Raw genomic sequence first — 11636 nt, 5'->3', positions numbered from 1 at the left:
CCAACAGGAAGAGGAAAACCAGCATGATGATGATGATGATGTCACCGTCTCTGTCTGTTAAAGTTGCTCTGAACCGTTGGAGAGGATGGAGATTGTGAAGCTTCAAGTGACAGGCTGCTTCTTATATGTGTGTGGGAATGTGACATCATTGTCACGTGACGTGATCACATGACCGGTAAAATGTGGCACTGCACTTGTACACTCTAAAAAAAGCTGGGTTATTTCTAAAACACATTGCTGGGTTGATTTGGCTGGGTCATATTTATGGGTTATTTGGGTACTGTAAACACACTGGTGGGTGTTCATGCTGGGTCAAAGGGGTTATTAGGGCTTCAATTGCAGTTGAACACTTGCCTGGGTTATTTTTAACCCAGAGGTTGCTTTATTCATTTCCCCACTTCTGAATCATTCTGGAACCATCTTTTGTCATTTCTCACAACACAAGGTATGTAACCTATATTGTATCACTATATTTTACCTATATTTATATAATTATACAATTCTGTAACTTATTGAATCACTAGTAAGTGATTTTGAAAAACCACCACAACAGTGATTTTTCAAAACCACTAATCAGCCAGTGATTTCACAGAATCACCATGTTCTTGCACACTGTAAGACCGAACTTTACAAGCTTCTGAAAGCAAATTGATTGTTTTAACTCAAACATTTCAAAACGTTAATTCACCGCTAATTTTCTGATGACTATGAACTGATTTATTATTGTGTATACAGTGTTCAACCACTTTGGGTCATATCGGTAATAGTACTCAAGCATTTTTACGGAATCTGTCTGACGCTGGTCTGACGTCATCACGTATGTGCTCCGCCCCCGACGTGCCGAGACGTTCTATCCTTCACCAGAGTCCGCCCGCCATTATATGCTCGCCTCTGTTGAAATCGCTCAAACTTTTAAGAATACTTTGCCCACCGTGCTCTCACTGCCGGAATCGTGATCCTTTTTAGGCCGCACTACTCTGGTGAGTTACGTCTTGCCTTTGCACAGTATTTAAATGATGTGTTATTCATTTCTGCATCTAATGCACTTGTGTCGCATGGTGTGTGACTTTGGCGTTCTGAATAGCGATGCCTTGTGTGTGTTGCAGAGGGGATGGATGGTAGGTTCTGCAGGAGTCGAAATTCGTCCTCTGTCTTTAAAACCTCTTCCATCTTCAGACTCGTCTCACGGAGTTCTGCGAGCTCCAGCCTTAGCTGTCTCTGTAGTGCTTTATCCCGTTGCTCTGCAGCTCCCTGCTTCTCCTCCAAAACCTCCATCAGCTTAGCTTTTTCTGAGAATCGCGGCAACCAAACCATCGAAGTCTGGATCACTTCACCTTAGTTTCCTCCAGCTTCTGCCTACTTTGCGCCATCAAGGTTATACACTCTTATAACCGTGTTGCATTTATCGTTCATAGCGTTGGCCATAGATGTGTTTGCACGCTGCAACATAGTTTCCTCGCCTTAAACTCTTCCTCCAAAGAGACGACGTCATGCCCCACATGGTCTTCCTTCAGGCACACGGAACAAACGCAGCACTGGTCTATCTTGCAGAAAGACTCCATCACTTTGTTGTGCTTCCTGCAGACCCTTTCCTCGAGGGAATCCACGGGGTTGATCAGCTGGTGCCACTTTAACTTCTGCACGGTGCGATGGGGCTTCAGGTGAGCGTCGCAGTAAGAGGCCGAACAAACCAGGCAGGATTTCACAGCCTTACGCCTCCTATTCCCCTGGCAGAGGTCACAGGGCACGTCTCCAGGCCCGGCCGGGGATCCTCCATCCTCACCTGCTTTGGAAAATTAAAGATTATTTTTTCATATTTTAAATGTTTCATAAGGTTTCCTTTTTTATATTAAAGCTCACCTATTATGATATATTTGAACAATATATTATAGGGCCATATCTATGCAAAACATGTCTCTGAAGTGTTTTGCTCAAAATACCAAACAGATCACCCATCGCCTCTTCTCCCTCTGTTCAAGCCCTGTTACTAACGTGCTGATTCTGGGTCTGGCTCGTCAACTGTAACCCGAGCTGCCGTGGCCACGCCCCTTTGGAGCGTGCATGCAGCAGAGCTGCAGAGACGAGCAGAAACTCAGCGAAATGCTGCCGTGATTAAATGCTATATTATGTTCCAAACCACATCAAGGATTATTGCTGAAACAGTGTGGAGCTCGAAGGCTTTCTCTCTCAGGTTTACCACCAGGTGAGTTCCTTTTATTTCCTGCTTCTTGAGACATACTCCCTCCAGTACAGGTTAGCTCTGAGTGTTAGCGATGCTTGCTGACGCTTTCGAGTCAGACTGAGCTATGCTGTACCTATTTGTATGCTTTATTGTCTGTCCATAGCCTTTATGTGTGCCTTGTATGTATTCCAACAAGTCCTCCAACTCATACGACCATATAGGCCGATTGTTCATGCCCTTATTACGACCCAGAGTCACGTTTGAAAGTGGTGCACTAGAGGTGCTCTAGTGGTCGTGTAAGAAACAACATGCTCCCGGCCCGTTCATTCACAAATAACCCTCTCTGTAAAATCCTAAATTGTAGGATAGTTTGGCATTAAAACTAGGGATGCACGATATTGGTTTTTTGAAACCGATACCGATACCGATAACTTCCTGCTTCTCAAGACCGATACCGATACCGATAATCGATAATAAAAATAAAAATTACGCCACTAATTATTTTAACGCGATTAACGCATGTGTATTTTTGTCCTCGGCCGCCCCGTAGCTTCAGAGCGCATCGAGTTTAAAATACCATCTACAAGCTGATGCTGACAGCCCGCTCCTGCCGCCCGCTTGTGGCAGACCACACTTCCACGCTCACCGGCAGGCACCGACTGGCCATCGGGAGGACCGGGAGGGTGTGTGTACGTGTGGTCCGAGCGAGCGAGAGAGAGACCTTACGTGCATTGTTGTTGTTAGCATCTGGTGCTAGCTAGCTGCGCTAACGGATATAAGGAGCTGTTTAAATGAAAACAGAGGAGCGCTCTATCCACACAATTGCGCCGAGCACTTGACTTGATGCAGGAAGCAGACAGCGGGATATTGTACGAAAAGTCAGCACACTCAGCAACATGATTGCAGCGTCCAGGCAGCTCCGGTTCGAGCATATGCCTTGAGTTGCACATAGCTCCAACGCGCGTGCGCAGAAACACACACACACACACACACACACACACACACACACACACACACACACACACACACACACACACACACACACACACACACACACACACACACACACACACACACACACACACACACACACACTGTATTGTATTATTGTCTTCGTAAGCTTTTAACACACCATCGTAGCGATGGCGATTGTTTCAGGTGACTGATCAGGTTCGAAGTATTAGGGAGCGCTGGATTTGTGAAGAACTCCCCTCTTCCTAAACCACTAACACCATAGTACTGGCAAAACGGGAGGAGCCGAGTGAAAAACAAGCGCCCCTCATCCCAATCCACCCACACCTCAGTATTTTTTTCTTTTTTTTTACCCAAAAAATATATTGTATATTATCGGGGCTATTAATACTGTTATCGGTTTATCGGGATGACGTCATAATTCCTAATATCGGACCGATAATTATCGGGCCGATAATTATCGTGCATCCCTAATTAAAACGCTTTTTGATTAGATTTCAAGCGAGAAGTATATATTGTACTTTTAGAATCCACGTCCAGTCGATATGTAGGATCTATAGTTTGATAGATATTACGAAGATGATTTGAGGTTTCGTCAGGAGAACGTGTATATGCGGCAAGCTTCCATGTAAAGTTACGGGTTGAAAACTGTATTTCCGGTCTCGACGTTTTTCATAATAAAACCAATGATCAAATGATTTAACAGTGATATCTGCACTACTCATCCACTAACAAACATCAGTTTATCCTAGTTAATTATACGACATTAATTGGTTTAAATTGTGTACAATGCTTTTGTGTTTTTCCCATCGGTTTTTCTCTTTCAATTCTGAGAGACACCTTTCTTTTTTCAGAGGTTTTGATAGGCTAAAATCACGCCGCAATGCATGTCGGGATATGGTGTTTATATGATATGAAATCGGAAAAACATTTTTTTAAAAATAAAATAATACTTTATTCCGAGTGTTCTTGCTTTTCTTTTTGGAAGTCATCACATAACGGCATTGTAATACACGGTTCGGCTCCATTAAATATTACATATCTGCCCTAGATATTTATTTATAGAGCCCTGATCAGAAGACCTTTTGACAAACTGTAAGAAATGCAACCAAAACTGAATACGTGACGTGGATCATAAATATATCAGCCATTAAACAACATCTTCCATTTCTTTTCACACAATACGTCTCCTTGCAGTATCAACACTAATTCGGCTGACTTTTACATTTGATCCAATTAGTAGATCTGTCTGTATTTACACCATAACGGTGCACAGCTGATAGAAAGGGACTTTTTTGTAGTTTTTAAAGATATTATTTACTGAACTACCTTTCCAACTCCTCATGCAGTTGACTGTTACAGGTCTATACAGGTTCATGGTACAATGCATAAGCTTCACATCGAGAGACTGAAACTGTATTTTCCTTTAATTTCACAATAAAGTTAATATATATTATCATATTATGTTTGACATTATTATGTTTTATTAACTACACCACTGTTTTTTTAACCCGCACCGCCTAGTGGTAAAAGCACGTTATTGAATTTAGTGGTTGAATACGTTTTATTTGATGAACAAATTTAAATATTAAGAGTAGCCTACATACACAATTGGGGGAAAGTAGAAGGCATGATAGAAATATAGAATAGAAAATATCAAGAAGATACTGTAGTGATCTCTACAATAAAACAGTTTAGTGCAGGACGTCCAAAGATATTAACAGGAGGATGTGCAAAACAGACCAACTGATAAGGCTTTTGTGACGGAGTGGATCACAGGGTGACTGACTCTGCCACTGACAGCCGACACACACACCAAAAACATTTCCTGCTCTCTTCCGTTTGTCGTGCGGCCGCCGTCTTCCCAGCAAAGGCAATGTGGAAAAGACGGAGGCGCATCACTTCTTTGATTTAAATAGGATGTCATGAACCATGCAATTTATTATTTATTTTGCGTTTGTTAATTATGGGGAATGATTGTGTTAAGAGGTAGTTAACCTGTTTATGTTTGGGTCGGATTTTTATGTTGACAATGTGGTTTTGAGTTAATTGTGTAACCTGTTGATGGTAAGCCTAGGGGGAGGGGCTATGGGTTCAAAAGGGACAGTGTTGGCCCTGGAAGTGCTCACTCGGGAGATTGTTGCAGTGAAGGCAACAGCTGGGACATGTTTACTCTCCATGAGTGATGGACGGCCTGGTTTGGTGACTTTTATTTTGTTTATTTAAGTTATACTGTTCCCTTTTTGTCAAACAATATTTATTTTGTTGTGGCTGTTAAAAATAAAAATGTTGGAGCTTAATTAAACCGACTAAGCCTATGTTTTCAAACGGACAAATAGAACACTGTCACAGCTTTATTTAAACATAAAAGAATACTTGAAGTTAAGGTCTTCTTTTGAATAAGAACATTTTTTGGGGGTTATCCTGAAGTCTGACAAAGTACTTAACGTCCAATATATTGGATAGTTTATTTTCGCACTTGACAATCACCTTCCCTGAATTTGACTCAGGTGTAACTAAAGTCTGATTTAATAAGGGTTATATTTCACATCATTAATCAGAATCTGCAAAGTAACTAAAATAAATGTAGTGGAGTAAAAATACCAAGTTAACCTCTGAATTGTAGTGGAGTAGAACAAAGTAGTACATGCTGCTGTAACAAAAACATTTCCCAACTTGGGATCAATAAAGTATATCTTATATTATCTTATCTTAAGACGATCGATGGCTACTGCCATATTTGCAAAATGTGCATCTGAACCTTGGCAAGTGCATGTTTCAGGCTCATCAATGAACAACAGGAGGGGTCACAGACATAAGACTAGCTGTTAAATAAAGCTCTTTGTCAGGGTTTGAGTTTTGTTGTGTCTAGTTGTGGGGTTATTTTGCTGTTCTGTTCTCCCTGTCATGTTTTCCTCCTTGTTTCTTGTCTGGTCCCTCTCCCTGTGTTTTCCTCCCTGTCGTTAGTTTCCCTGGTGTGTCTGATCGTCTGATTGTGTTCACCTGTTGCCCTTGTGTTTCTCCTCCCCTGCCCGGCTGTTTCTCATCTCGTGATTACCCCTCCCTGTATTTTGTCTTGTCTCTTCCTGTGTTCGGTGTCGGTTCATTGTTTGTTTTCCCTTTCTCCCTTCATGTTGGTCACGATCGTTTTTTGGGTACGTTATCTTCCTCGTGTGACCTATGGATTATCCTTGCCATGTTTTTTGTTGATCTGCTTCTTTAAGAATAAAGCTGGCTTTTGTTTATAGATCTTTATATTTTTGTAGTCTGCATTTTGGGTCCTACCTCTTTCCGCGATCTAAACAGTGACCGTAACACTCTTCTGACCTTAGCTGTCATGTGGGTATATTAATTCACCCATTTATTAATTATATGTTTTAAATTTGATAACACCACTGTGTTTCGTATCCCCTAAACCTCCAGGGGGTACACAGTTTAATACTGGCAACTTCTAATTGTGGGACGGGGGCTGGGCTGGACCCGTCCAATTCCAGTTCTGGAAAGTCTGTCGTGGTTCCATTCCATTTCATAGAGCAGTTTGGCACTCTGCGTAACTTGTCGCACTGCCACTCCACATCAAATCACAGAGCTTGATGACTAATCACGGGGTTGTAAAGCAAGGCGGATGTTGTAGTCTCAAACGATAGCTGGGGATTCTGGTAGTGTTGTGCCTTCGGAAACTGTAGTGTCTAAAACTATTTGATTCTCTGAATCGAGTTAAAACACAAAAGCATTGTACAAAATTTAAACCAATCAATATTGTGTAATTAACAAGGATAAACTGATGTTTTTTAGTGGATGAGTAATGCAGATATCACTGCGTAATCATTTGACAGTGAGGGGAATACATCCGGTTTTATTATGAAAACTTCGAGACCGGAAAAACTGTTTTCACCGACGCTAACTTTACATGGAAGCTGCATACACGTTCTCCTGACGAGACCTCAAATCATCTTCGTAATATCTATCAAACTATAGATCCTACACATCGACTGGACGTGGATTCTAAGAGTACAATATACACTTCTCGCCAGAAATCGAATCAAAAAGTCGTGTAAGAAACACATACACTTTAAACGTGTCTCTGGGTCGTAATAAGGGCTTGAACAATCGGCCTATATGGTCGTTTTTGTAGGAGGACAGGCTGATGTATTCTTGTAATATTAGACTTTGTTATAATGTTATGTTCATTGTAAAGCACTTTGGCAAACCCATGTTTTTAAAATGTGCTCTGGAAATAAAGTGAATTGGATTGGATTGCTAATGTAAACAAAGACCATATTACTTCCAGAACACGTCTCATTGTTTCTGACAGCAACGTTCTGATAGGGCCGTGATATTACATCATATCAGCAAATCTGAATCAGCTCCGTTGTTCCCCCCGTTTTTAGAGATGTGGGTACAGAGGAAAAGAGAGAGGGTTTTATTGTATGACACTGCGTGAGTCTCCTGACCAGAGGTCGGGTTAACCGAATATATTCCGTCTATGTCGGAATTCTTTTGACAATGACGGAAAAATCTGAAAGCAGTCCGTCATTTTGACGGATTAGAAGAAACTCAGACCAGCGCCACAGTGTCCCTGCAGCAGGCTCCGGTGTTACGCCCTTATGTCGTTTCCAGACCTAACTATGCCGTACAAATCATCGACATGTCTGGGAGTTTATGCTTTACGCTGTGGCGCGCTCACGCGAGGTGCAGTGGGCATGCACAACACGGCATAACACCGGCGCTAATCCCCCCCCCCGTTGACAGTTCACGAGCGTGCTCTATATCAAAATGTATATATCAATAAATGGAATTTATTTTTATTAAAATATATAGGCAAAACACATTATTGTTTTAAAATATGTATATGCAATTAAAAAATGGTATTACATTACCAAAACACTTGTTCAGTATTCAAAAGTATAATTATTATAAAACTAGAAAAGTGTTACGCAAATTATTTAAATCCAAGGTAATAAATTCAACATTTTAATTCTAGACAATTTTTTTTCCCAAAAATCAGAAAAAACGTTCTTTGAAAAAATACCTTTTACAAATTCAGAACATTTTGGGAATTTGAGTCACCTGCTTGTTTGGTCCTCTTGGAAATCTCCAACATGTCTCTGAACTCGACGTTGACTCTCAGTTTGGGGGCTGTCCGGAAGGTTTCTTGCACAGCGGACACTGGATGATGTCCCCGGAGCTCCAGTAGCGGCTGATGCAGGCCCGGCAGTAGTTGTGTCCACAGGGAGTGGAAACAGGCTCCTTGAAAACATCCAAACAGATGGAGCACAGAAACCCCTCTGAAATGTTTGCAGAGGCCATTTCTGCAGGGGAAAGACAGAGGAGAGGGTTTCTGGTTAGGTGCTTCCTAACATTCCAATTACTGCACTGTAACGTCGTTTGACAGTTTTTACTTAAGGTCCCCTATCATGCACAATGCACTTTTTGATATATTTTATACATACATCTGTGTCCCCGGTGTGCCTGACTGTTTTGGACGTAATATGGTCTTTGTTTACATTAGCAAGCATCGCTAACACCCAGAGCTAACCTGTACTGGAGTATGTGTAAAGAAGCAGGATTAGGTAATAGGTGAGCTTTAAGTGAAAGCAGCAATTCTGACTTGAAAGTCCGAATTCTGTGAAAAAAAGTTAGAATTCTGACTTTTCTTTTGGAACAAAAAAACCTTTTTGTTGCCCTAAACCAGCAACATAACAATTTGTTATTGTTTTTGTATGTCTTATATATATTTATGTTGCATTGTTGGAGAAGCTGGACCTACGTTTTGTATTGAAATATCGGTACCACTTTAAAATAAGACCAAAGGAAAGGATTCATAAAGGGTTTATAATTAGGTTATGAATTAGGTAGTAAACACTTTATTAATCATTAAGAACCATTTATAAACCAGTTCTAACATAGTTTCCATTCATCAACACAGGCTCACTATTTGGCAAGAGGACTAAGCCTTATATTGGCTACTGAGCGAGAATCAACTCAGTGAGCAACAGATACCAAGGATGCTGGCTGATGAAGAACACGAAGTAAGCTAGGTAGCCAATATAAGGCCTGATACGTGTGGGCTCACTATTTGGCAAGCAACCGGTCACAGTTGCCCTGTTTATCTCATGTCTTATAAATGCTTATTAATGATTTATAAAGTGTTCACAACCTAATTAATAAATGAATTACAAACTATTTGTTATACCCTTTATAAGGGTAGTCTTATTGTAAAGTGGTACCGAAATATCTACACTGCTGTGCATAAAGCCTTTGAACCTCTGCTGCAGCTTAATAGTTCAAATCCAATAAAAGTTACATAAAGCGTGAGAAGACGTAATAAAGTCAAAGCTTACTTGTTTATTAGTAACTGTTGTTGTTTTGTCTCGGTGGGAAATCACCTTCACGTGAGAGCTACCCTCCGTATCGTCGCTGAAAATGAAAATGAAAGTCAAAGTATCATTATTTGCATAGACGGCGCGTGTCAACTTGTTTTTCCTGACGCTGCACGAGAGGCGAAGTCCCCCCTTTCCGGGGGAGCTCCATGGAACCTATTTCTGAAAAAGTATGCATTGAAGTCAATGGAGAGAGAAAGATTATCTTTCGATTCCGTTTTAATTGTGCCACGAATTACACATATGATGTTTGTCCATTTAAAAGATCATTTTGCAAGTTAAAAAAATAAAAACGTGTCGTAAAACTGTGAAGTAACCCTTTGTTTTGTGTGAAACCGCTCAATAAACTACATCTCCCGCCTCGCACCACACACCCAGACGGCCGTCACGTTGGAACATTTCACTTCTTTCTTTCAGAATGAGGCGGAAATAATTAAACAAGGTGAAAATCACTACAAGTCTGGGCATGTTGAGAGCTGTACATACACACAAGGGGAGTTAGTCGGCAGGGCCGTCCCTGGCCAACTTGGGGCCCCAAGCGACATTGTGAGATGAGCCCCCCCCAATGACAGGAGTGAAATTAGTTTTTTGGAAACAAAGTACTTGATATACAAATATAATTCCTGTTTATTATTATTATTATTATTATCAACACAGCGTTCTTGTGCCATTGACGACCGGAGGTACCTCTTCATAAGCTACGGTTTGGAAAAGCTTCTCTCAGCAGACGCAACTGTATCAGGAAGAGTTACTGCAATGCCGAGGGCAATCCAGAGATTTGGGTACAGTTCCTGTAACTCACTTTTGTGGAGAAATAACAACATCTCCAGAGCAGTTTTTTGTAGTGTCATCTTTGGGAGGTTGATGATCTCCTGGACCAATGCAGACACGAAATCCATCATTCAAGCAGATTTAAGATATGTTTTGATCTTAATAGTGCACTACAGAATGAATATAGCGAAAATACCAGTCTCAAAAAGATTAAAATATAATGAATGCAAATAAACTACTTCTACTAATAATAATAATAATCATAATCAATTCAATAATATAAATACTATATTATTTTTATTATAATATAGTTGTAATATAGTCAAGACAAAACATGCTTATGACATGCTCAAAAACTGATATTTCTTAAATCTCTATTTAAATGTAGTTCCCTCTGTCAGCAATGTATCTACAACTACACACACATTGCTATCAGTATTTCTCTGTGTTGTGGTTGACATGATGATGACTGCAGGAGTTAAGGGGAGAGGCTGAGCGTCACCATGAAATGTGCTAATTGACATAAAAATGAATAAGAGGGGGACAAATGCTCCATGTTTTTTAGGCTGTAAACTTTAACTGTTACGTAAGCCAACTAGACAGACAGTGTATCACTCTTCCTCCTGTACGTTAGCAGATCAAAGGCATAACATACTTGAATGAATGGTAAATAAAGAATGCTGGAAATAACTGAATCTCCATTAGCCTGTATGCTCTGCAGAGACTGCCTTCTTCATGTCCTGAATTGCAGCTGATGTTTTAATATGGCAATTGGCAAAAGTTTGACATTTGACTTATACAACATTCGCAAGTTGTACATTTGACTCATACAATAACCCTTCTTCGAGTGATGCTCTAGTTTCTTCATGTTTTGTTTTTTTTCCTCTTGCTTGCGCCGGACTGAAACTGTCTTTTCGCCGACATCTCTTCGCCTGCATTAGTGGCCCTATCAAAGCCGTGATTGGTCAGATATTGGTAATGTTTTTCTTGTCATTCTCACCTCCAGCAAATTGAGTGGACACTAAATATAACCCACCTTGTATGAAGACATTAAAATGGCAATATACAGTAATATGTATCTCCTGTTTTGTGCACAGTAACTTGTGTATTTGTTTATTTTTTAGGAGTTTAGCAGAATACCATTACTGTGTCTGCACTGCCCTCAAGTGACCAAAGGCAAAAACTGCATCCATTGCAGAAAACAAATATACACTGAACAAAAATATAAACGCAACACTTTTGTTTTTGCTCCCATTTTTCATGAGATGAACTCAAAGATCTAAAACATTTTCTATATACACAAAATAACCATTTCCCCTCAAATATTG

At 40.5% G+C, this 11636-nt stretch overlaps 1 long non-coding RNA gene across 1 annotated transcript; it reads right to left on the bottom strand.

Moving 5' to 3' along the window:
• Window positions 1–1489: 1489 nt before the first annotated feature.
• On the bottom strand, window positions 1490–9586 carry LOC117443091 (uncharacterized). The gene is made up of 3 exons (XR_011642959.1): window positions 9499–9586; window positions 8225–8466; window positions 1490–1786 (listed from the first exon to the last, which is right to left on the bottom strand). It is a non-coding gene; the product is annotated as an uncharacterized lncRNA (long non-coding RNA).
• Window positions 9587–11636: the final 2050 nt, after the last annotated feature.

The sequence above is a fragment of the Pseudochaenichthys georgianus genome, unplaced genomic scaffold (genome assembly GCF_902827115.2).
Source record: "Pseudochaenichthys georgianus unplaced genomic scaffold, fPseGeo1.2 scaffold_535_arrow_ctg1, whole genome shotgun sequence".
Taxonomy (NCBI): Eukaryota; Metazoa; Chordata; class Actinopteri; order Perciformes; family Channichthyidae; genus Pseudochaenichthys; species Pseudochaenichthys georgianus.
This window is presented reverse-complemented; position numbering and strand designations above follow the sequence as displayed.